This window comes from Mytilus galloprovincialis, chromosome 1, assembly GCF_965363235.1.
Source record: "Mytilus galloprovincialis chromosome 1, xbMytGall1.hap1.1, whole genome shotgun sequence".
NCBI lineage: Eukaryota > Metazoa > Mollusca > Bivalvia > Mytilida > Mytilidae > Mytilus > Mytilus galloprovincialis.
Window position 1 is genome coordinate 22270355 of NC_134838.1, and position 27668 is coordinate 22298022.

The 27668-nt window shown below is 31.8% G+C and overlaps 1 protein-coding gene across 3 annotated transcripts in view; it reads right to left on the reverse strand.

The window, feature by feature from the left end:
- The window catches only part of LOC143069265 (protein kinase C delta type-like), a 77818-nt gene extending 65811 nt beyond the window's left edge, over positions 1-12007 (reverse strand). For 2 of the 3 annotated variants that reach the window (XM_076243836.1, XM_076243810.1), the window contains exon 1: positions 11851-12007. The gene's annotated coding sequence lies outside the window, so the exon portion shown is untranslated. Of the gene's footprint in view, positions 1-6169; positions 6317-11850 lie in introns of those variants that run through there. The other variant, XM_076243820.1, reaches the window with a different exon arrangement.
- Between the last annotated feature and the right edge of the window lie 15661 nt (positions 12008-27668).

A 27668-nucleotide genomic window follows, 5' to 3' on the forward strand; every position in this document is an offset into this window, starting at 1 on the left:
TAATGAATTGAATATAATGGTTACTTAGGCAAGAACTGCAATTGTGAAATTGATTCTACATTTATATATTTGAATGTTGAAACAGCATTTACAATCAAAGACTTTTTTTTTAGAGTAATATACTTGATGACCACCACAGACAAGCCCAACCTTGACCTGTAACCCAACCGGTGACCCATCAAATCTTTCATGTGCCAGCTAGCAACAGCAACCTATGACGAGGGTTGAGGTGCATATCAAGGTCACCTCAATCTTGACCAGCCACCCTGAGACCCATCAAATCTATCATGTGCCAGCTTAAGTCAACCCCCATAATAACCCATGATGAGGGTCTAGGTTCCTACCAAGGTCATCTCAACCTTGACAAAGAAATGCAAATAAATCATACCTGAAGAAATTTGACGACAAATTGAAATTGTTTCTACAACTATAAAATTATATAAAAGGGAAGATTTTCTCTTGATACACAAAATGGACCAGAAAATAATACTCACAAAGTCAGCCTTCTTTATCTTTTTTATCTCAAGGTTAACTGTCTGTTCCAATTGATATTTCTTTTTAATTCTATTTACATTAAAACTACTGTTATCTAACTAACTCTATCAGTCTGAGCAATTTTGAGATATTTAATAATATGAGGCTACTAATTTTTTTTACAAGATGTAACAAAGTATGCAATGTTTTTGTGTGTTGACAGATGGGAAGGGGTACAAATTTATGACTTCTTTCCTTAGGAATGCAGTGACTTTTAGATCTTATAAAAATACATCTATATATAAATAACACATAGCTGAGAGGGTGATAAAGCAGATGGTTGCCTCAAGAAAACAGTGTAAATTTAGGTAAAGACAAGGTTGACAATGTTTTCTTTTTCTTTCAAAGGGTAACCATCTGCTCTATCACCCTCTTCTATGTTTTATTTAATGAACATAACATTTAAATTGAGAATGAAAATGGAGAATGTATCAAAGAGACAACAACCTGACCAAAGAGCAGAAAACAGCAGAAGGCCACAAATTTGTCTTCACAGCAAGAAAATCCTGCACCCAGAGGTGTGCTTCAGCTGGCCCCTTAAAAAAATGTACTAGTTCAACCATTCGTATTAAATAAAACACACAATTAATAAACAGAGGTGAATCCAGGATTGTGCAAAACTCAAAACAATAATATTTCAGGGGCACTTACTGCAAATAGGTCAAATTTTCAGGTTGTTTACTCAATACATCTTGTTGTAATATTCCTTTTTGCAATGTTCACTTTTATCCTAACACTTGTTTTTTGCATGATACCCAAAATGGCAGAAAAGTATATTTCAGAGTCATTAACCTCAAAACAGGTCAATAGGTTTTTATCCAACTCTCAGGGTAGATATACAACTAGTGATTCTGATCATATTTCAAAAATTTCTAACCTAACTGCTATACTTTTCATGATAACAGCAAACACCTGCCAAAATGAAAACAAATCAGAATTTCAAGGGCAATAACTCCAAAATGAGTTGTTAGATTTTCTCTAATTTTCAGGGTGGATAAATCTTCTAATGTTGATCATTTCAGGGTAGATAGATATTGTAATGCTGACCATTTTTTACACTGTTAAGTTTCTTTTTTATTGGTAAAGTTTTAGAGATATTAGCCAAAAGTGTAGTTGACCTTTGGTTCTATTATAATAGACATGGCATTCAGGTTAGTTGGTCCACCTGGATAAAAATCACAAACTATATAGTTAGCATCCTATAGATCTAGATGAAGCAGGCAAATCTTTGTTTTAACCATTAAGGAGTTACAGAGAAGATTTTTTTGTAAAGAAAAACAGATAATGTTCACAAAGTGACAGGGGTCGATATTAGCGTTGGTCTGGTGGTCCGAGACCAGTAGAATTTGTGTCGGACCAGTAGATTTTGTGAGTTGGTGGTCCGACAAACCAGTAGAAATTTGTCGATAAAAATCACGGATTGCATCGCAATCTTGATTTTTTCACAAAAATATTTTCCTGCAAACTCAATTACATGGTACTGGGCATATTACGTATTACAATTGATCAAGTTAATTAATATCTCAGCTGAGCGTCCTTCTCACTCAGACTTCTTCACAACAACACAAAATGTTTTAAAAGGAGTTAAACCGCCGGCCCAAAAATTTTAAATATTTGACCTTCAAAAGGAAGATCGGAAAAAAGTTTTATAAAATTGACAAAAGAAAACATAAATAACAACAATCCTGGGAAAACATCACGAGTGGTGAAAAATTTGCAGTGATTGACAGACCTAGATAAGAAATGGGTTTTTTTTAACAGGATCTTTAAATTTTAAGTTTGATTCTGTACTTGCTCATGAACAATCAGGAGAGCACAAAAAATCTACAGGAATAAAAGAAAGCATGAAACTAAAGTAAATATCTATCATTAATATATGTTAATTTTGCAGGACCAGTAGTCTTAGAGCAGGACCAGTAGATTTAACAGTCCACTGGTCCGGCTGGCCTAAACAGAAAAAGCTTAAAATTGACCCCAGCAAAGTAATGACAATTGCTCACATGGCCCTGGTGAGCTAATAATAATGTGTAACCATTTTGATAACAGTATTTAAAGGACAAAACTAGAAAGTCAGAGCATCTAATTAGATCTTTTGTTGAAAGCATAAAAATTTGACACCTGCACAAAGTTGATATACCTCTAAGACCAGCAGAGATCCTATGTTTGAAATCTAACTGGGAATCAATATCAATTTCCTTTTTGACAAGAGACAAGACACTAATCCAGTACGAATTAATTATTAATTTGTGTATAATTGGCAAAGGACAGAAAAAAGATAATAGATTTCTGACCAATAATTACTAACAGTAATTATCCTGGCATTTGAACAAATGTCTGTGTATTGTGGTTTTCAGAGGAAACACAAGTCTCAGATAACCAGAGTTTCTTTGAGACATGATTGGGTGACAGCTTATCAATAAAACCCATATTACAAGACACTTGCATCCATAATGGTCAAATCAACACCACTGAAAAATTAGTCTCCAATTACTAATTATACTCCTAGCTATGGTTTCCGATTTTTCTTTTTTTCAAAGAAAAATATTGGTGAATGAAGCAGAAATTGGACATGTGTTCAGGTGTTTTCTAAAAATCAATGAACACTTTGAACATTTCAATAATATGTTGTAAAAAATATCACTGTAGGGTCAGAAAAGGGGGAAAATACATCCTGCAAATAGGATCTACCCTAGGCAATTTCATTTTACTAGTGTTTCTCAATTTGATTCATGTAGGTGTCAATTTTATCAACCTTTTAAGTAGAAGACCTCCATCAGTGACAGATTTTAGAGGAAACTTGGTGTTAAACCTACTTGACAAGCTGTTTTCTATATTATGCAATCACCATTTTTAAGTATCATGAACATTTATAATATTTTTTTTAATTTTACATTCAAACGAATATAATTTATATTGATCACTATTTTTTTCATTCATACATTTGTAGCTAAAACAAGTTAGAAATTAGTACATGTATTTAATATAAATGAGGTAAGGGTAGTCTTATTGAACCAAATGATTTGACAAAAAACTGCTTTGCCAAGTGCAGCTGGATAAGACCGCAGAGGTTTGACCCTGAACAGTTAGGGCAAAAATGGACACAATATTTAAGCTTGATACAGGTCTGAGTTTAGATTGTAATTAAATATTTGACACATTACAGGTTTTTGACACAAAATAAATGTACTCAATGAACTTGATTATATGATTTGATTAATATTCAATTGAAGATTTTTTGCTAGACTGTGCTGTTACCCAATACTTAGTAAATATTCTTTAGACTATGTTCATAGAATTAGCAAAATAAATTGAGATCACCAATTTTTCTTTGGAAAATTGACAATTTCTTAAATCTTGAGGAAAAAAAATGCAACTTTTAACATTGTTTCACACCAAACAAAGCATTCATTAATATTCATTCATTTATGGTATATTCTAAACATCAGTTTCTATTAGCCTTTATTTGAATGAGAAAGTCTATTGTGACCAGTTGTCAATGTATGAGCTAAATCCAATCTATTTGAAATATGATAGAATCATACAGAGTATTAATAATATTTACTAGTTTAATTTTAGAGAGTATCAAATCTAAAGTGAGGGTAAGTCTTATTGAACCAAACTTTAAATGGAAAAATTAATATGAAACACAACAGTCACAATGAATATCCCTGGCCCTAATATCTGATTATAATTATAATCAGAGTGAAAACTAGTGAAAGTGTGGGCTACTGCTCACTGATGATACCTTCGCCCAAATATTTCAGTAAACAGGAAGCTGATGAGTGATGAATCTGAAAAGCATCACACAGTATAGCTGACTTATATAAACCTAGAAACCAACAGAAATCCTTGTATTGTAGTTCCTGAGAAAAATGTGCTGAAAATTTACAACTATGCACGCTATAATTGTAAAATGTTACAAGTGTTCGGTAAACAGGAAGTTGTTGATGATGAATCTGAAAACGCATCACACGGTATAGCTGACTCATATAAACCCTGTAATCAAAGTTCAGAAATCCTAGTATCGTAGTTCCTGAGAAAGATGTGACCAAAAATATTCATGGGACAGACAGATGGACTAATGGACTGACAGACTGACAGACAGACAGAGGTAAAATAGTATACCCCCACTTTTTTAAAGCGGGGGTATAATTAACATGAAAATGAATAGCTGCAAAAATAAGTAAAAGAAAGATGTTTCCTTATTTGACTTCATCAAGTAGTTTGACAATTGTGAAATTAAATCTTTCACTGAATTTGTGCAGTGAATAAGAATGGGCTTAAATAAAGTATCAGCAAAAATATACTTTTTCTTGACTTTTAACAGATTTCTAAAGAAATAAGTTTCTCAACTGGATCAGTCAATATGACAACCCTATATATATGCTTTTAGATATGTAAAACTGCAGACTATATCACACAGCAAAATCTGACAAATCATGCGTCTTCATGATGGATTAAACTTTGTAAGTTAAAATACAATGTTTTACTATAGGTTATTCATATATCTAAAATCCTAAAAGGCAGTATATAATACTTCGTGGAGATTTATTTATTTTTAAACCCATTTCATCTTTTCACTGTTCTAAACAAAGTAGTATACACTAGATCATATTACATCTATATGATGATTTTATCATAATTATTCACTTTGGTAAATCTTTTCGCTGATTTTATAGAAATAATTCATAATTATCTAATAAAAATCAAACTATAGTTTAAGCTTCAATAAAAAAAACTTTGCTTTAAAAAATAACTGCTATTTTTCAAAAGGAAATTTGTTTTAACAGGTAATAAACAGCGATATAAATACTTTGATAAATTGACATGATTAAAGCTTTTGAATAAAATATTGTGTGACATTTCATAAATATAAAGGTATTTTTTTGCCATGACCAGAATTCAAAATTATAGTTTTCTACTATATATACATGTATGTCTCACAATTTCATGACTTGTATCAGTCGATTGTCATGATTTGTGGTTTTATTTTTTTTTATACCTATACAGAATGCCTTTTAATTAATTACTCATCCTGCTTTAAATCTTAAAGAGTCACATATTCTTGGTTTTCCATAAGTTCTTTTTTTCTAACAAATTTTTACATCGGACGTTCGTAGAACTGAATACTTACACTGAAAATATTAAATAAAGTTTGAAATGTAGATTTCCCAAAAAGTATTCTATAATTTTGATAAAAAAATGTCATTGCTCAAGTGTGAAGTTTACATACATGTTTTCAAGTAAATCGTACATTCTTTTTTGTGTCATAAAATACTACCAGTATATATAAGAAATAGGACTAAAAAAAATTTTATTAACAATTAACTGTAAAGGGGCAGGGTCAGCAACCCACAGCATTTCTTCCAAAGAAATCTAACTAACTTATTGCATTATCTTTTAAAGATATAATCTGTGCACAAAAAGATCAAACTACAAATGCATTCAAAATGAACAACAATTACATGAAAACTATTTTGTACACATGTAAAATGAGTTACTTAAAAATGTTAAAAGTGCATTAGTGCTCATCATCTAGTACATATTACCAAGGAATTGTATATTTAAATATACAATTCCTTGATATTACTTACATACGCTGTTAATTAACTTTATTACAAGCTCTCACACTTACCATTCATTCAAATCCAAAAATCAGCTAAAATTATGTCTGATAATAAAATGTATTCCCTAGAATTACAATAGTTGTGTTAATACACAATTAATCCTTTCTTTCCTGACAAGTAACCCACAGAGGTATACAATTATATACAGGTAAACTCTGAAAAGATCAATGGATTATATGGTTATCATTATCTTGGTGTCTTTTTAGGGGCCTTCTCAAAATACATTAATTAACAAAATTATGAAAGTGAAAGGGGTTTTCTCAAACATTAAATTGCAGACAATTAAACCTAAAATTTAAGTTTTTGTTTTTTTTTCTATCCAATGTTTCATTTTTCAGTTCCAGATACAGTGACAGAAGTTTTCTATCAAAATAATATAGTGTATCTATAGTGTTTCTTACTTCTATGTCATAAACATATATCTATAATAGCAATAAACTTTTTATTTCTTTTAAACACCAGTTTCTGTTATTTTTTAAAACATAAAGAATCAAATTCCAGCTTAAGGAGGCTCGAGGGTATAAAAATTTCAGAAAAAAAATAAATATTTGTTTTTCATTTCAAATTTTATTTGTTACCTTTTGTAGTTGTTACTTATCATATGGTACAAAAATCATTCAAAACAAACAATTTGTGTTGGCCCCAGATGACTTTCAAAATGTATACATCATTGAAAAAGTTCCAAATTATCTCCCTTTGGTGGAAAAATGCCATTTTTTGGCTTTAAAATTGAAATATCTTTTTTAACTCATCGGTGACCTATATTTTTTAATATAATTTCCATATAAGCTGTACTTAAACTAAATTATTGTAAAATTTGAGCGATTTCTGTAATAAATTTCTTTCTTTTTTTTCGATATTACCTTTATTTCTCTTATTACTTCAACAGAAAAAAACCACCTTTACAAAAATGTATGATTCTTTCGAAGGCAGATTGTGAGCGCAAATGAACGGTGACACCACTTTTTTATTTTATTTTTCTGTTAACTATAAGATAAAGTTCATTTATAGAAAAATATAGAGAAATCCTATATAAATGATTTAGACCCGCGAACCCCCTTAACCTGATACAGACAGCCACAGTTAATTGATAAAAAAAATGTTAATAATGATATTTCAGAGCATATTTTCATTAAAAAAATATGTCTTGCTGTTCAAAAAAAAAAATTGTACATCAATGAAGAACAAAAGTAAGCCTAAGGCCTCCAGCTAAAATTTAGAAAGTCATTTTGTTTTTCCATATGCAGGATAATCTCGTCGTGTTAATCGATTGATTGATTGTTGGTTGCTTAATGTCCAGTGCATGTTCAGGACAAGAACAGGTAAACAATAAATACAATAGGTAGGTCTTGTAATAATAGAGGTCATCCAGGACGATGGTCGGGAAATTTGGACTGCCACTGGAAATGAGGGTATATTGTATATGTATAGAAATTTTGCCTTGCAACAGGCCACCTGGGAACCCAACAAACAGGGGTTCTTTACATGCAAAGAGTGTGGCACTCTCTTTACAAGAGGCATCAGATTTAACATCCTCATTCTGACTGGACTTTCGCTGAGTTGAAGACCCATTGGTGCTCTTCAGCTGTTTTCTGCTCTTTGGTCAAGTTGTGGTCTCTTTTCACACATTCCCCATTTCCATTCTCAATTTTAAGTCAGATAAAGTCAGGCACAATAAAACTGCCTAAAACTGATAGTAACAATTATTACCAATGAGACAACTCTCCACATAAGACCAGCTGACACAGAAATTAACTGTAAGTCACTATACGGCCCATACCACATAGTCATCAATAAAAGGGTCCAAAATGACAAATTAAAAATAATTCAAAAGAGAAAACTAATGGCCTAATTCATGCACAAAATAATTAAAGAAAAACAAATATTTAACACAGCAACAAATTCAAACCATTCAAATTGGATTATAAGGAAAACATATAACATTTGTCATGAAAATTTGCATTAAAAAAATTAAACATACCTCTGTCTCAATCTATAATAACACAACTGAGGCATGAGAAATAAAAATTAACAAACTAGGAACATAAAAAGAGCATTTCGAAAAGTTCATCAAAATGAAAATGTAGTATATCAAGTTTCATATAAATGCATTGCTATTGAAACACTATAGGAAGAATGTGACTTCGATATGATCAGATTGATGAACTGGGCAAAAAATTTTGAAGTTGTAAATTGATTTTGCATATCTTACCATTAAAGGAGTAGAATACTTTACAAAAGTGTGATGTTTAAATGTTGATATAGGATTTAACAAACTTATAATATTTTTGTGTTTAAAAAGGGAAAGGTACAAAATTTATCTTCTAACCTTAGTTTGGTTTTCTTCAATCTATCCAATCCATCAAAATTTTCCATGACCACTCCAGGTAAATGGAAACTAATGCAACTTTAAAGAAACCAAACTAGGACAGACAGAAAAATGGTGAAAAGTAACAATAATTGCCTCAGTTGCCTTCTGATTTTCACACAGACATCAAGTATGTGTTTCACTGCTGAGAAATGCTTTTCAATTGATAAAAACATATACATTGTAGGAAACTTAATTTAGGAGTTAAATACAGGAAAAAAATACTATTACCTAAAGAGAGGAATAAAATCATCAAGCTTAATTACAACATTCATGCAGTTATTACAAATAAAGAAAGACAACTCTGATGAAATAAAATACACTGCTGTCAATGGTGTATGGATATTGCCTACTACATTGTATATTATGCATTCTGTATTTTTTTAAAGTTTGGAAAGATGTCATGTATGTTAAAGTCCATCATGGACTTGCTTTCAGTAATAAAGTTTTTAAATAATCCACTTGATCAGAGATACAAAACCGATGTAACATTGAGATGAAGAGCAGCAAGAAAAGTGTTGATCCCTTGAGTCTGGTTTAGTCAAATGTCATCATTATGTGTACAGAGATTTTGGCCATAAATTAATAAACTACATTCCTTTCTTATTCAGGAAAAATTCCCATCAGGATGTTATTGAACAATATACAGTAATATCTAACCAAGAAGGCCTTATAGTTCCAGCAATGTCTTCATTTTAAATCCCAAATGTTAAAAAAAAATTATAAACTAGATTTATTAAAAAAAATCATAAATCTTTTGATCAATACCTTTTCTATTTAGTTTATTCCTAAGAAAAATCAGATTAGCAATTTACATCTGGTATAGACAATAACTTTTCTTATGTATGCAGTCTCCATATCATATCTGTCAGGTTTTTTTTTAATTAACACATTGAATGTTCATGTACTGATTGTATACTTAATGACTGAGTGATACTAGTTAAAAAAACATTTTGAAACTTCCTTCAGGTTGAAAAATAAATATTTGAAACACCCAGGAACAAACTAAACCTTTTGATTTATCAACATTCAGACCAGGAAGTAAAATACGGGTACATTTATATCATAATGAATGGACCATATAAATAATGTTGAATAATGAAAAGTAACGAACTCTTATTCAATCTAAATTTTCTCTAATTTATTTTATGTATAAATTGTTGGTTAATACAGTGGGGCCAAATGAAGTACGAAGTTAAAGAGCATTGAGGACCAAAATTCCTAAAAGTTTTGCCAAATACAGCTAAGATAATCTATTCCTGAGGAAGAAAAACCTTAGTATTTCAAAAATTCAAAAGATTTGTAAACAGTTAATTTATAAATATGACCATATCAATGATAATTCATGTCAGCACAGTGATTCATGATTCAGTGATTCTCTATATAAAAAGGCCACCCCTGAATCCGCCTATGGAATAACTACAAGAGAGGCTGTTTAGCACAACATAATTTTTATTTTCATTGATTTTTAAAACTCAAGTGGTCCAATGACACAGTTATCGTCCTTTGGTTTTCGTTGTCTACGAATATAATCCCTAGTGTACACAAACAGTGTATAACTTGCATGTTTTATTTGATACACTTTCCCAATTTATTTCTTGATATTAAATGCATGAAATATTAAGTAGGGGATGTATTTACATGTTTAAAAAATGTGGGTGCTGAATCTTTATGTTAAGAAGTGATTTGGTCCAGTTTAAAAAGGTCAGATTTTATCACGTCTGAAGCTGTCAAACTGAATTTTACACCCACTTAATACAGAATTGTCAGTATTTTGAGTTAGAGCTGATAGAAGTTTCTATAATTTTGATATTATTTGTCTCACTGGTAGTACACTACACTGTAAAAATCTTTTTGAGAAAGAGCAAATGCGATTTTTTTAATTTGAATTTATTGCCTAAAAGAAATTCACTACGAAATAACTGTGTTCTTATGCCAAATCATGATCATGAATTCATCAATTCCAAATTACAAAAAGTCCATAAGAAACAATTTATAATGCATGGATTCGTTATTTATACATATGCAATTCATGCATATTTCAGTCTAAACAGTTAAAAAGTGACACCACCAAAATTCAAACTTGATCTGTGTTTTGTGGTAATTATCATATACAGTGGCAGATCCAGGAGGGGGGGGAGTCTGGGCATTAGAACACCCCCTTTTTTTATTTCATTTTTCTATTACATATAAGATAAATATAGATTCTACCACTGCATCGAGTGTAATACGATATTTATCCACTCGAGACAGTTAAATTTTCAAATATAAAACATGAGGCTTGCCCGAGCATTTTAAATCTTCAAAATTTAACTGTCGAGAGTGGATAAATATCGTATTACACAAGATTTGGTGGTGGAATCTGTTTCTCTAATGATTTTCTAACATTATGCAGGCAAACTTATTCCTTCTTTTCGAATGATCTGCAAAAAGATGTGTTCTTTCTATGTGACGTCATCACCCATGGTCGCCTTTTATCATGCCGTCACAATAGGAATTCCAGAGGAAAGCAAAAAAATTCAACGTCATAATCAGATTTTAACCAATGAAGTACTGAGATCAAACGAACCACACTTTGGTTAAATTTTTTTTTTACAATGGGCGCAGAAAGGGATAAATTGACTAAGAATTAGAGAAAGTTCATTTATAGAAAAATATAGCGAAATCTTATATATATACATGTAAATAAAAAAATTGATTTAGACCCGCGAGCCCCCTTAACCATGTTAACTCAAAAAGTTTTAATCTTATTTTCACAAAAAGTATACAGATCGTTTGACCATCATAAGAAACAACTATATTAAAGTTCATGGAATTACTGCGACATGTTTACATTGGACAGACAGTGGCCAGACTTTTGCATACCATATTATGACCTGTCAAAATTTTGACAGAGGTATAAAAATTTACCAAAGTTTTATGCTAATTGGTTGAAGCGTTTTTTGAGTTAATGTCTGACATGTTGACGGGAAAAAAAACAGGCAGACAGTGGTATACCTTAATATGTCCTGTAAACGTGTATAAAAAGCTTGTCCAAATCCTGTACCCTAGCAAGCACCTGTTCTACTATCAAACACTTACAGTAATTACTTCACTACTATAGTGGTAAACGTTTAGATATGCACGTATCAATATTAAGACGTAAACAGTGTGACCTGAAAACAAGTCACTTTTGTATGCAGCAATGAGAATTTCGAAAGCACTGTTACATGGCATTATTCAAATGACTCGTTACATGACTTACAGTCTATGACTACAAACAAACGGGTTTTTTTTTCGGATAACTTGCATTTATATTCATATGTTTCAATGTCTTTATACCTGACTCTCATTAAAAGCTGGCTTAGTTGTCCTGTTAACTTTTCTTCAACTTGTTATTTAGTTTTGATTCTTCTTGCCTCGTTGAACTAGCTGTTCACCGATATACCGGAATTCATGTGATGTCACTATGTGGGGGTTTCCCTTCTCAAATTAACTTCTCGATATTCTCACCTGATGACGTCAAATACGATTGTTACCTGTCTTCTTTGTCAAATTTCTAAAATTAAGTTCAACTCGTGACATTTGTTTTCAGATAGTCCAATGAAAATGCTTCGATTTAAAATGTCCAACTTTCTAAATATACATCATACAAATACCTCGGCTATCTGCTTTATTATCACTATTATAAGACAAATCCTTGTTATATATCTAAATCACTTAATAACTACCTGCTTAGTTCAAATATCATTTAGTTTACCAGATTTGCAAATCCCTTGTGAAAAAAAAACAATTCAAAAGCACACAATTCTAATGCAAGTATAAAGCTGCGAATATCATACTGGACAAACCATATCTTCATATTTGTTCGGAATTTATTTATTTATGCGGGGGGGGGGGGGGGGATTATTTTATTCTTATTTCTCTAAGCATTTAAAAATTATTTCAGTAGGAAATTAATCAAATCGTGTGTCGTTGGGGTTCCTTATTAAAATTAAAGGGACATTAATACAAGATTGAGATTCAAAAGAAAATTTCTTCTTCTTCTTTCTTCTTCTTCTGATATACAGTTACGAGGGGGGGCAAGGGGTTTAACTGTTATGCTGTTATGGGGCATTTTAATTCTTTGTTATCTGTTATTCTGAAAATATATTTACTGTTAGCTGTTATTGTCTTATTCTTTGTTAGCTGTTATAGGACTATTATCTATTTTGTTATCTGTTATTGTGAGAATCTATTTGCTGTTAACTGTTATTGAAAATTGGAAGTTAGCATTTGACAGCCAATCTTCCGTCGAAATTGAAGATAATTGAAAATTGTGATTTGAATGGATAATAGTCTCATTGGCACGCTTACCGCATCTTCTTACAATGTATATCTATTGGGGTCTTTCTACCGGTTATATCGGGTGGCCCTGTATTTGCAGAAGAATTTCAGTATTATACATCACATAAACATATAAAATCAATTAGACCCAGGACCATTCCAGTATATATTATTATTATCCTTTGTAATAAATTACATTGTCTGTGAACATGTAGCAGTTTGTACAAATTATAATTCACTTATTACTTGTACAATAACTTATAGTATGGATTTTGTTATAAAAAAGGCATTGGTACACCCTATAGACTGTTTTATTCAATGACCACATAATAATCTTTATGTTGTACTATTACACCACTGTCCCTGATTAGGGGAGGATTGGACACCAACTAGCATGCTAAAGTTGACGCAGTCACATTCTGTATGTGCCTATTTCCAAGTCAGGAGCCTGGATTCAGTGGTTGTAGTTTGTTACTGTTGTTACTAAGTTTCTCGTTCACTATTTTGTGGATAAATTAGGCAGTTAGCTTTCTCCTTTGAACTGTTTTATATTACTAAGTGGTGTGGGTTTGAATTATGGCTTTTGGAATTATACAACATCTTTTTCTTTTAGCATTTATATTATAAGTGCTACTCCCTCTCTTTTCATTTACATGAAAGAGAACCCTGATCACCATATTTTTAAAAGCTTTTTAGCTGCTTCACATGGCGAAAGTGAAGCTCAGAAACCATTGATGCAAATACAGATGTGTCTTCAGTTTAATTTTTCGACAAATACCCTTTTTAAAATCCTACAGCTTCTCCAATGCTGTACCCAAATTTTCCATATTCTATAATTTCACATAAGATACATGATTGGTGTTTCACTTGGTGTCATCCAAATTTTCACTAGGTCCAATTTCTATTATACTATCAGAATTCTCACTTGAGTCAATTTCTATTATCAGAATAACCACAACTGGCATACGTGTTTCAGTTACAAGTCCTGTTTCCAATGATCTGGGTATTTTTGTATTTTATAAGTAAGTTTTATCATGAGGTCATTAAATTAAAAAAATATATTGTGCATCAATGTATTTTTTATTACTTGTAAAGTATATATTGCTTTTCAGAATTTTTTTTATCTAAAAATCAAATTGATAATAAAGTGTCACTGGCTGCACTACTTTCAAAAATTAAATAAAAAAACCTAAATCATTAAAAATTGATCCCTCAAATGCCCTAGATTAAAAATATCCCTATATCAAAAACAGAAACTAGTAATTTCGTTCAGAAAAATTCAACATCCATACTATAACTTATTGTACAAGTTACGGAAAAAAATAGACCAAGGCAGAACTGCCTCAACGGCCGAAACGTCTTGTTTATACAAATTTTCTAGGTCCATACCACAAGTTATATACTAAGATCTACGAGTCATCTACTGGATTGGTCCTGGACAGATTCATTTTCATATTTCATTACTGTTATCTGTTATTATCCCTTTTCAATTCCTTGTTATCTGTTTTTCACCAAACCAATTCACTGTTTTGCTGTTATGGGGACCCCCTTGCCCCCCCTCAGTTACAGCTTCATTAATATTGAAGATTACGAACTGTTGCATGCGCGGAGTTAGTATATATGATTAAAAATATGAAAAAAAAAAATATCTTTAAATTTGTAGAATACTTGGTGATATTTACATGAAAGAAAACAACAAGTGATTAAAAAATGTGTACCGTATGATTGTTATTTATAGAATTAAATTATGTTGTGGAGAACAATTGGTGTCAACTGATCTCTATAGGTTTAAATGGTTTGACATGCTACCACAACTTGTGGTAACAAGTTCCATTGGATGATTGTTTGCGGAAAGAATGACCATTTGTAGCTGTCTTTAAAGGTGGATATTTGCCGAAATGTTTGAGTATGTAATTTTCTTGTTCTAGTATCTGAAGGTATGAGGACTAGTGATGGGATTGCAATGAGTCCATGGATGACCTTGTAGAACATGATAAGTCTGGTTTTGAGGCGGCGCTCAGTGAGTGAGGGCCATTGTAGTTCGTTTAACATGGATGTAACACTACTGGTGTTGTGGTAATTGTTACATACATATCGGGCCGCACGCCTCTGTACCATTTCTAGCTTGTTTTTATATTCTGCTGTGTGTGGATCCCATATACTACAGGCATATTCAAGTTTTGGTCTCACTATTGATTGGTAAGCACGGGATTTGATACTTGTGTTAGAAATTTTTAAGTTTCGCCTCAGAAAGCCAAGAGATTTATTTGCATTTGATATGATGTTGTCGTAGTGATTGTTCCATTTTAAGTTAGACTGTAGGGTTACGCCGAGATATTTTGCAGATGTTGTCAGTTCTAAAATATGATTATGTAGGATGTAATCGTGTTTAAATGGTTTCTTTTTCTGTGTGATGGTTAAGATAGTGCATTTTCCTGGATGGAAGGCCATGAGCCGATCAGCCTCCCATTTAGCTGCTGCATTAAGATCTTTTGTAAATTTGTGCAGTCTTGTTGACATGTAATTTCTCGGTATATAATACTATCATCAGCGAAGAGTCGTAATTTGCTGTGTTCGAGGTATTCTGGAAAATCGTTAATGTAAATTAAAAAGAGTATAGGCCCAAGGACAGTTCCTTGGGGGACACCTGATGTTACTGGTGTTGTGTTTGATGTTATTCCGCCTATTACCACTGTTTGCGTACGGTCTGATAAGAAAGTCTGAATCCATTTTAGAGTGTTACCTTGAATGCCATAGTATTTTAGTTTGTAGAGTAGACGTTTGTGGGGAACCTTATCGAAGGCCTTGGCAAAATCCATAATAATGAGGTCTGTTTGTATATTTTTGCTGTTGTTGTTATGAAGTTCTTGTATAAATTGAATTAGTTGTGATTCACATGATCTAGATTTTCGGAAACCATGTTGAAAGTCGTAGAGTATGTTATTTGCCTCTAAATAGTTCATGATGTTACTTGTCACTATATGCTCCATCAACTTACAACAAATACAAGTGAGTGAAATTGGTCTATAATTTGCAGCTTGTATCGTTCACCCTTTTTAAATGCTGGTGCAACAATTGCATGTTTCCAGTTTAATGGTGTTTTTCCCGATTCCAGAGATTTGGTAAATATGGTGGTAAGGATAGGTGCTATTTGTGCTTTTAGTTCTTTTAATACACGTCCACTGATGTTATCTGGACCACTTGCTTTGTGTGGATTTAGTTTATGTAACAATTTTTCGACGCCTTGTATAGTGATGTTTATTTCTGGCATTTTTGTGTATGGGCTTGGACCCTTATCAGGAATATTAGATGGCGGTTCCTTAGTAAATACTGACTGAAATTGTTGGTTAAGAATGTCTGCTTTTTCAGTAGTGTCTGTAACAAGTATACCTTCTTTTTTCAGAGGCGCAATTCCTGTATTATCATTTCTAGTGCTTTTGATGAACTGAAATAGCTTTTTTGGTTTTGTGTTTGTGGACTGATGTTGGTCCGGTTTATTGATTGGTAAATCACAAATAATTTGTTCTATGTAGTTCCAGTATGCCTTCCTTTGTTCTTTTTGTACTGTTTGTTTTAGTTTCTTGTCTTTAGAAGGATTTCTACTTCTGTTTTTATAACACTTATTTTTCTTGTTAATGAGTTTCCTAAGGTTGTTGTTTATCCACGGTAGTCTATGCTTGTATGTGAGCATTTTGTGAGGTACATTTGACACTATTGATTAATTGAGAAGATCGTTTTTGAAGGTGTTCCATAGTGTATCTGCATCACTCGAGTCATACAATTTATTGATAGTATTAAGTGTTGTAGTAAGGTCATTTTTTATGTTGTTCCAGTTTGCCTCTTTATATTTAAGTATTTTTCTTGGTGTTTCTCTTACTCTTTTAAGCCAGGTGTCCATTTCTACATAAACTATATCGTGATCTGCTGAGCCGATAGGTGGTAAAGTGTTAAGTTTATTTATGCTAGATGGATTGTTTACAAGAATGAGATCTAATATTCTGTCTTTACGTGTTGGTTTGTCTGTGGCTTGGTGCAAGTTATGATTTGATATTATGTCTAGTAACAGCTGATGTTGTTTTGCATCTGGTTTGCCTAAGATGAATGCTGGTATTGACCAGTCTATGTGTCCAAGATTAAAGTCCCCTCCTAACCATATATTTGTGGTTGTTGTATTATCTAGTCTATTTAAGGAGATGTTGAGTTGTTCCAAAGATGTACCTTTATCTGATGGGGGTCTATAGTAACTACCAACACGGATCTTTTTTGTGCCAGAGATGTTTACTTCTGCCCATACTATTTCGCAATCTGTTTTAAGTTCTACAATTTCAGAACTAATAAACTCTTTGGTGATAGCTATTAGAACACCACCATGGTTTTGATTTTTGTTGTTTGTTGGTCTATCATTTCTGTATACATTGTACAAGTTGCTAGGAAAAAAAGTCAGTTGATGGTATTGACTTGTCTAGCCATGTCTCTGTGTCTATGATAATGTCTGGTTTATATGAATTGATTATTTCTAGTAGATCAGGTTTTTTATTGCAAAGTGATTGGAAATTTACATTGATTACTCTTATTGGTTTTCTTATTTTGGATTTTTGCTTTTTCTGTTGTAAACCCTTATTGTTTTTATGAACCGGTAATTCTATAGGTGATGATGTTGCATTTGGTACACCCGGGCTGCTCAAGTCTGAGCATTTACTAAGATCAGAATACTGATTTTCTGTATCTATTGAGTATGTGGAGTTAAATAATGATGTTGAAAAAATTGACATACCACATTGTAAGCACTCCCACGAGATGTTGCTTGCATCCATAAATTTGTAAATATTTGAGTGTATACCTTGACAGTTAATATGGAACCAGGTATCACAGCTGTCACAACATACAGCTTTGTGCTTCCAGGTAACTGCTTTGTTACAAGTACCACATGGCCATCTAGGACTTCTAGGCCCTGGGTTTGTTTCAGTATTGAAGGCATTTGCAAGCTGTTTGTATTTTAACAGAGGCATATTATAATATGTATTACAGTATTATATGTCTCTGATTTAAATTAAGTCGGGAAAATGATGGCTATTTAAAAAAAATCCGCCACAAACTATAAAACTCATGAATGGCCGGTATTTTTATTACAGCGACAACACAACTAAAGGCTAACTTTAAACCAGTCAAATTTCTGTCGAGTTTTTTTTACTGAATGCGTTGTTTTACACCCCCACATTTCATATGAAAAGACATGTAGCGAGGGGCTTGTATAATAACTAAATCATGTTACATAGATCAGATATTTAGATATAATAGACTAAAAGGATATGGGTAAGACTAGAGAGTATTTGGACAATAGGAAATAATAACAGGATTATAAACTACGTCATGAATACATGATGTCATACGTGTTATTAGTACATACTAAACCTTTCATTAGATTAAACTGAATGACTAACACGAAAGAATTAAAAAAATTTCAAACATGTGAATTGAATGAAACCAAACAATAGAACGATAATACTCAAATGTATTCAGATAATAACGAAGTGGCAACTTCTAATTATCTCACCTCTAAAGAGGCTTGTATAGGGTATATTGGGATGAATGTAGGACAGAAAGTCACAGGACAAAAAGTCACGGACAAAAAGTCACAGACAAAAAGTCACAGGACAAAAAGCCACAATTCAGTTTTGAGATTCTTTTTTCTTCGAACAAGAAAACACTTATTTTAAAAATATATTTTTGAATTTTTCTTAAAATTTCATAGAAGAAGCAACTTTGTAATTATTTTTTTTTCATTAAATTTCAATAATGATCAAATAATTGTTATGAAAACAAAATGTCAAAGTGGCTTGGTACTTCATGGCTTCATTTTGCCAATAAATAGAGTCACGTTTCTCCAACATTTGATAATTAGACTAAAACAACATTAGGGATTAGGGGGTCCCCATAAGGACTGGCATCGTGATAATTACCTGTAATTCACCTATATCAGGTCTTAACTAAAATATTGTAAAAAGGGATATTGTATATTAATTTTTTTTTATATCAAAACATTAACAAACCATATATTTTTGGTCGAGTATAACCCGAAACTGTTACGTAATTATTTTCATACGTATTTGATTTACAAAATTAAAAAGGTTATTCAACAAAAAAATCCTTATATAGACAAGGGAAATCTTAATCAAACTGAAAATTTCATAAAAAAATATCAAGAAATAATCTCGAAATTATTTTTTTTAAAAGATTTTTTTTTATTAAAAGTAACATGAAAAATCGAAATGTTCACTGACTGTACCTCATCTTAATAATTTATTCTATTACTTGATATATTTTTGTATTTGTGTTACATGTAAATGTTAAAATCTAAACCAATGCAAAACAGCCAAGTTTTATTTATGTAAAAAGTCTTCTAGTGCGAAGAACCATATATCTACTTAGTCGTTCTGTCTGTATATCACAAGAGCCGAAGCCAGTTTTCGTGGTATACTGTCTTGGCAGATGAAAGAGTCAGTCGTATATATCTGTTCACTTTTTCCACGAAAACGGAGCTGATACACTGAATTGGGTACATCACGTCGCGTCGTGATCTATAAAGTATTTAACTGTGGGAACTGGCTTGGTGAATATTGTGCACTACTAGTATTTTCGATTTGTACAATTAATGCAAGTTGACTAAGAATTTTAAATAAACTTGTCGATGATAATAAGCTGCGTTTTGTACGTTTATATAAGCTTAATGACTCAAGATATATAAATTCTTAATAGCTCTCAAAATACAAAATGTTAATTTTTATTCACGATCGAAACATTGTAATCTATAATACATTACTATGAAAAATAGACAAAATTATAAAAAAAAAGAAAGCAAAAAAATTGCTTCCGGCCGTACGGTAACGGACACTGTGTAGTGATTTATAATTTAGTCTTAGATTATTTGTTGCTTATTTATGTTTTTGTACAGTTCTTTTATTGTTCTGTTGCACCAATGTCTCAAGATAAGGGGGAGTGTTGGAGCCTGTAATTCAGTGGTTGTCGTTGCTGTGTAATATATTCGTTTTTCGTTCATTATATTGTACATAAATTAGGCCGTTAATTTTCTCGTTTGAGTTGTTAAACATTTGTCTTAAGCTTCTCGGGTCCTTTTATAGCTGACTATGCGGTATGACTTTGCTCAGCGTTGAAGGCCGTACGGTGACCTATATTTGTTTAAATATCTGTGTCAGTTGGTCTCTTGTGAATAGTTTTCTCATTGGCAATCATACCACATCTTCTTTTTTTATGTATAATTGTTAACTTCAATGTCATTTGGTCTCTTGTAGAGAGTTGTCTTATTGTCTATCATATCATGCACATCTTTTTTTTTATATAAAATAAAAAATTACATCACTGCGTTAGATTATATCGACTTTTACAATTTTGGGAGACTATTAAAAAATATATACCTTTTTAACAATATTTTGGTTAAGAACAGGTGAATTACAGGTAGATATCAAGATCCAGTCCTTAAGAGGACCCCATAATCCCTAATGTTATTTTGGTCTAATTACCAAATGTTGGAGAAACGTGACCACACCAAATAGGGTTAGATCCTTTGCATGATTCAATACATTCTCATTTATCTACGTTTATGAGCAATTTCCTAAACTTAAAAATGAATTTATGTAATAAAAAGAAAATATTTCAAAATAAATTTAAACAATTGTCAAAAAATTATTTGTGACTTTTTGTCCTATCAAATTTGTGACTTTATTTATGTCTTGTGACTTTTTGTCCTGTGACTTTCTGTCCGTTTACTTATTGGGATATGGGATATTTGCCATTTTTTTAGGGATATGGGATATTTGTCCTAAAATTAAATGGGATATGGGGTATTGATTCATTTTTAAGGATATTGAATTTTGAACATGAAAAAAAAAAATGTGGAAGTACAGAAATATTTACATCTCACTTGATAAAATTGCCATAACTAATTTACTAGAAAAGGTAATTCTAATGTTTGTTGATTTTCATTACAAAATAATTCCAGACAAATAAAAGCAACGGCAGTAAGAGTTATTGGTGTTCAACCTCTTGTTTATAGCATATGAGATTCTTAGAAATGGTACAATTGATTGTTAGAAAGTTCATGGCATTTCTCCAGTTACAACAATACATGAACATGGAATAACCTCTAAGAATATATTTCTCAGATGTTGATGACAAAACAGTAAAGGAAATTAATTTAGAGACCAAAGTTTTCAAACGATTGGCAGGTATAGGTAGAGCTGGAAGTGAAGATGGATGTGAAACGACTGCTCAATTTCAGCAACCTTTTTCTATGACTTCAGAGATACTGCTGTTGGTCAAGTGAAAATGATAACCCCTAACAGTAGTTAACAATGGTTAACTCATTGTATTTAGAAATTTTACACAAACTCTTGTCAACATTTTGGTTTAGTAAAGACAAACAGAACTTCTCAATAGATGATGCTATTTCAAGACTAGCTGATATTGATGACTTTCTTTGTCTTTGTGACATTGAGACTAAAACAATGACATCAGAAAACTCAATGCAGACGAAACATGACATTTCACAGTTAATCACTACGTTGAAAAGTCTTAGGGATGTTGTGAATGCAACAGAACCTTAATGCAAGACAACATTCTCGATGAAAAGTACATCCACAACCATTGTTGAAAATCTTTTCTATGAGATGAGAGCAATTGTTGACACACCACTAATGATACAATTCGCTCGCAGATTATCAAATGTGTACGAGAACTATTTAATAGAATCACACATAATGATTTTTTTTTTCAAGTTTTTTGCTTGAATTATCATTCACAGGAGGAAATGTCTCAGCCCAAAGAAGTAAAACTTTCAGACACAAAAATAAATGCAATGAGAGAATGGAAAGTAGAAAATGGACCTTGTGTTGGCCAATTAACGACAAGGAGCATGAGCACCAAAGAACCTTTGAATTGTTATTTCAGTGATTTTAGTCTTTGATGCATTTATTGTTTTTGGCTTTTAACTAGCTTTCAGTAACTGCAGTGAGTACTTTCAACTCGTACCGTTCGTGTTTATTTGACCTGTTAAACAATTTGTATATACGTGTTCAGTATGACGATAAATTTTCACTTCTGTTCTCGTACTATGAAAAACAAATTATTTATTTTGTAATAAAAAATATTTCCGTACTCCATGTAATGATGTATAATACCTTACAACAAAAATATTTGTATCTACCTGTGAACATTATTTTATTTGGCAGCATTTTGTCCAAGGTTATGGTTGTCTTTTTGATATTGATTTATACGGAAGCCCTGGAGTGCCATGCAAAAAAAAAATTTCAACTTGTGCGCACAAGTTACCAACTTGCGCGCACAAGTTACTATCTTGCGCGCACAAGTTACACAACTTGTGCGCACGAGTTGTACAACTTGTGCGCACGAGTTGTACAACTTGTGCGCACAAGTTACACGTGATCTTATAGACATGCGCTGTTTTGCTAAAGAGACTACTTTATGGAACGCCATAGCTGCCGAATACAAAGATATGTTTATATAAATGAATGCACATACTTTTCAATATCTGCACATGTTTTTTTCTGTGTATACACATACTTTTCATATATATGAACATAGTTTACTTTATATGCACTTACTTTTTATAAATATATGCACATACTTTTCCTACATATGCACATCGTTTACCTTATATGCACATACTTTTCCTACATTTGCACATAGTTATCCTCATATGCATATACTTTTTTTTTTCTATATATGCACAGACTTATTGTACATATGAATGTACAAATGTAGTTCTGCATGTGAATACTTTTCTCAGTATATATGAACATAGTTTTTCAACGTGAGAATTACAATTCATATTATGCTGTTCTGTTGTTTTTTTCAAACTGAACTAAGGGTTCCAATATCATAAAAAGAATGTTTATTAAGAATTTCTAAATGATGTATGTTGTTCAATTAAGCAACTTTTGAAATCATTTTCATATGAATGCAATACTATTTTGGTATGTATTATGGTATGGCGCTGTTGTCTTCATCTATAGTCACTTGCTTTAATGCCATAACTTTGTATTTTGTATGAGTCGTTTGTATTACATTTTAACACAAGGATTATTATCACTAATGGCGTGTTGAATTCAGTGGTGTTTGTCCAAACTATTCAGTGATAACGGATCACAAGTTATATTAATGCATTTAGTTTGGTATCCGCACTCTGTCGTTAATTTGCCAAAATTATTGAAATCCACACACAATGTTAATAATCACACGAAGTAAGGCCGAGTTAGAATTTGGGCAGTAATTTTTTGGACAATTATGCCCCTTTATAACTTGGAAAATTGAAATTTTTAGCGGGGTTATTCGTGTTTTCAGACTTTTTTTTGATACAGGTTTTATGTTTTATTATAAGAGCCGAACGCACTTTGTCGGTGTGGGAATAATCTATAAACAGTGAATGTAAAATGTCATAGAGTGAGACAAAGGTATTTCTGTCCAGCGATGGCGAAAACTATTTCTATAGAGCTTTATATTCGGTATTAAGATAGAATATCTGGATGCTTCATACTTTGTTTGTAATAGTCTTATGTTTCGAAGTTTCCGTCTGTCATATGTTCTTTGGTCTTGACCTCTTATAAATGGTACAGCGACTGGTTGAACAAAATTATAGTTTTTTTGTCCTGTGAATTTCTCCCTTTTTATGAGTGATCAATGTTAAAATTAAGTTATTATGTACGTTTCTCAGATGTAATAACGCAGTAGGTCAACTATATGTGGCACATTTTCATGATTCATAATTCTTTGGTCAATGTTAAATTTTTAAATTTACATCTATCCTTCTTGGGGTTTTTTTATATTAATTTTGTATTAACATTGTCTTTTTTTTTAAACGAATAGAAAATAAGGGTACAGTAAAACAGACAACGTTATCATTTTGTTAACCGGTACTCAGTATAAAATGAGTCAAAGCAAATACTTAAAATGAAACAAAAAATGGCTTAGACATCACATCACAACCATAACTGTGCGAGTAACTTTGCGATTCGGACGAATCTTCTTTGTAGCAGATTTTGTCAATAAAGATATCAATTTAAGTTTCCGAGGGTATCATGTCATATGCCGGATAGCCAGCGCCTCTAAAAAAGGCTGCAACTCCCTAAAAATAAATGACTTGAGAAGATGTTGGCTGCTCTAATACGGCCCGTTTCGTTTTATTATCTAAGACGTTTTATTTATTGCTTTCAGATGTTTAGTTTGAATATTCCTGAGTATACACAAGCGCTTCGAACGCACGAAATGTATAAAGTATTACTCGGAGTGACCTTGATTTCATAGTACCCATGAGTTCAGTTATCATAAGTTACGTATTATTGAGATCCACGTTCATTTTAGTTTTAGGGATGTTTGGTAGATGGCAATGGGATTATAAAAAGCTTATCCAAATAAACTTCCTTGCAGTCACAACCAACTTCCATCACTTGTAACACTGTAATATTCCGTACTTTCCGTTTTGAATTCCCCGTACAGTTCGGTATTTTTGTTATTTTACTTTTGGTAGCTGTATAGATCCACTACGGATGCAATATTTTATTGAAAAGTAATACTACATATATCCATTGTATGCTTGAGTTTTTGTTATAAAGAATAGACTATTGGATAGTTAAAGGAGAGGGGGTTAAAATTATCATGTCTTTGGAAAAGGGAAGGGTCTTGAATTTATTTTCCTCTTCAAGGATGAGACTTGACCGAAAGGAAGAAAAAAATAGAGACATTCAAATGTTTCCTCCCAGCATCCCCAATGAAAGAAATTGATTAGTCGCTTAGGTTAAAAGTGAAAATAATTTGAAATATATATTTTATTAATTTACGTATATGCATAAAATCTGGAACATTGGCTTGGGAAAAATAAATTAATGTTTCAGGTTGATTCAATGATTTATATTTATTAGTCTACCTGTTTAACTATCTGTCTATTGTGTTGGGTCTATAAAACTTGTAAAATGCGGTTGCTCTGACAACAAGAGTTGTAACCAAAGTAGACACGGACCTTATGTATATGTAGGCAGAACAATTGTGTAACAGAAGATAGATAGTTTGATTTTGCAAAAAAAAAAGAACACAATTAAGTCTGCTGCAAGTTTTACCTCACTGAAATGAAGTATCTTCTTCCGTATAACAAGATTGTTTTCTTTTCTCTCATCAAAATATTGCCACACATTGTGTAACAGCGCGTATAACTTTGTAGGAATTATCTCAATACAAGATCATGGTTAGGGTTATGTATTGTACCAATCATCTTGGTTCTCTCCTCTTTTGTGAATCTACTTAATTATTTCGAGGAATGAAATAGTGAAACATGACAGAATACCGCACACAATATAACAATCTGCAGACACACGCTCTGAAGCACATCCACATTTGTCATGTTTCCAAATATTTTTATTAGATTCTTCACATAACTAGAACAGTAAGGATTTTAGAAAATAAGAGCACACGAATTCCTTTAACGATTCGTTTTTATCAATGACATCTTTTAGAAGCAGTTTCAGCAGCCCGTAGGATAACATTTGTGTATGATTGAAAGAGTATATCATTAACTTTTTAGCAAAAAGTAAAATCACAAAAGAATATTCAGAACAGAAAGTCCCTAATCAAATGGCAAAATCAAAAGCTCAAACACATCAAACGATTGGATAACAACTGTCATATTTCTGACTTTGTACAGGAATTTTCTTATGTAGCAAATGGTGGATTGAACCTGGTTTTATAGCTAGCTAAACCTCTCAATTGTATGACAGTCACATCAAATGCCATTACAATGAAAACGTCATTCTCCACTCGATATCTGAAACGTTATATATACTTGAAAGTTTTTATGATAAATAAAATGCTTTATTTCACCAAAATTTTCACAAATTTACTGCTAATGAAACGATGTCTTCTCATACACTAATTAGCAGACATATGTTTCGTATGCAGTAACTTTAGCCATGAAACCTTTCGTAAGAAATCGGTAACTTCGGCAACAAAACCCGAAAGTTAATTTGCTGCATTTTTTTTACATAAAAAAAATTCTTTGTAAAAAACCACGCTGAATTTAAAACAAAATACACAAAAGACTTGTTTATCGACACCATACATTTGTTGAGTTTAATGTATTGCTAATAGTTGGTACTTATTGTGCACAATTATCGATGCACATGATTTTGTAAATCATTTAGAACCTTCTAAAACAAAAACAAAACTTCTAGTGAGTGCTTGAATCAAGGACAATATAAACCAAAAACAGAAGTTCTATTCAGTATCTGGAACGTTGACTTATTAACAATTTTTTTTTTCAATTCAAAGTTTTATTGCCATATAAACTTTACAGTTTGTGACATATAACAACAACAAAAACAAATAAAGACACATATGGACGATTACAAACTAAAATTTATTCAAAATATGATGATTACAACTTGCCAATTGAGAACATTCCGGTTCTCAAAAATAACATTGCCGTTTGTTCCGTCGTTTGTCATTTACCACTTCTGCTACATGGAACGCTGTGGTATTTTGATTTGTGTTCCACATAACATCATACAGGACACCCCTGATTTGACTCAAGTACAGCCAGAAGGAAATTTTTACTTAAATGATATGGATACTTCTCAAAAATTAAAACCATACATTTAATATTTTCGACTGTTTAAGGACACCTGCTACTAGTGAATCAACTCCCATCATCTATAATTGTAAACGTCAAAAAAGAAAGAGGAGCACATGTAAAACATGCAATATTTTAAAAACTGCTGCAGATTTCAGTTGTATGTGCGACTTTTTGTGTTTCTTTTGGTTCATATAACGTGACTCTGTACTTTTAAAGATTCCACCATTATGTTATTGATTATATGTCATAATGTTATTGTTTAATTATAAATTTGAAAATACTTTGAACGAAAAAATTGTTTTACTCGCGTAGTGGTATTAACCCTTTAACCCCCAATCTTGCCTGTAGGCGTGATGGCGACAACCATTCTGTGATAGCCAGTATGACCCTCCATACCTTTTTCCGACGTAGTCGGTATAGTTTCGGTTTGTGCCCTTTGAACTTAAGGACGCTTAACTATGGCAACATAATACGCATGCTCGAAAATGGTTTAAGTCATACTTGTTTGAACGAAGCCAACAAGTTAAGGTCAATAACGTCATGTTTAATACTAAATGCATAAAAACTGGTGTACCACAAGGTTCTATCCTGGGCCCTCTGTTATTTATTTTATATATCAATGATTTACCACTTAATATAGAACATTCATTAATAGATTTATATGCAGATGATTCTACATTACATTGTAGAGGTAATGATGTAATTCAGTTAGCTTCTAACCTTCAAAATGATATTCATGTTATTGAAAACTGGTGTTTGCAAAATTGTATGAAATTAAATGCCAAAAAGTGTAAATCAATGATTATTGGTTCAAAACAAAGGCTTTGTTTAACTGGAAACAGTTTAGATATAAATATTTCAAATGAACAAATAGAAAATGTAGATTGTGAAAAACTACTTGGTTTATATATTGACAAAAACTTAAATTGGAATCAGCAAATAGATAAAATGTCAATTACTATATCAAATAGAATCAATTTATTACAAAAGATAAGAAAATATTTACCTATGCATATACGTATTATCTATTTTAATGCTTATAATCTGCCATTATTTGATTATTGTTGCAATATATGGGGAAGTTGTTGTGAAAGTGGAATAAATAAACTTAATAAGTTATTAAAGAAATCTGCTAGGGTTATAGTAGAAGCTGACATAATGACATCATCCAGTTTATTGT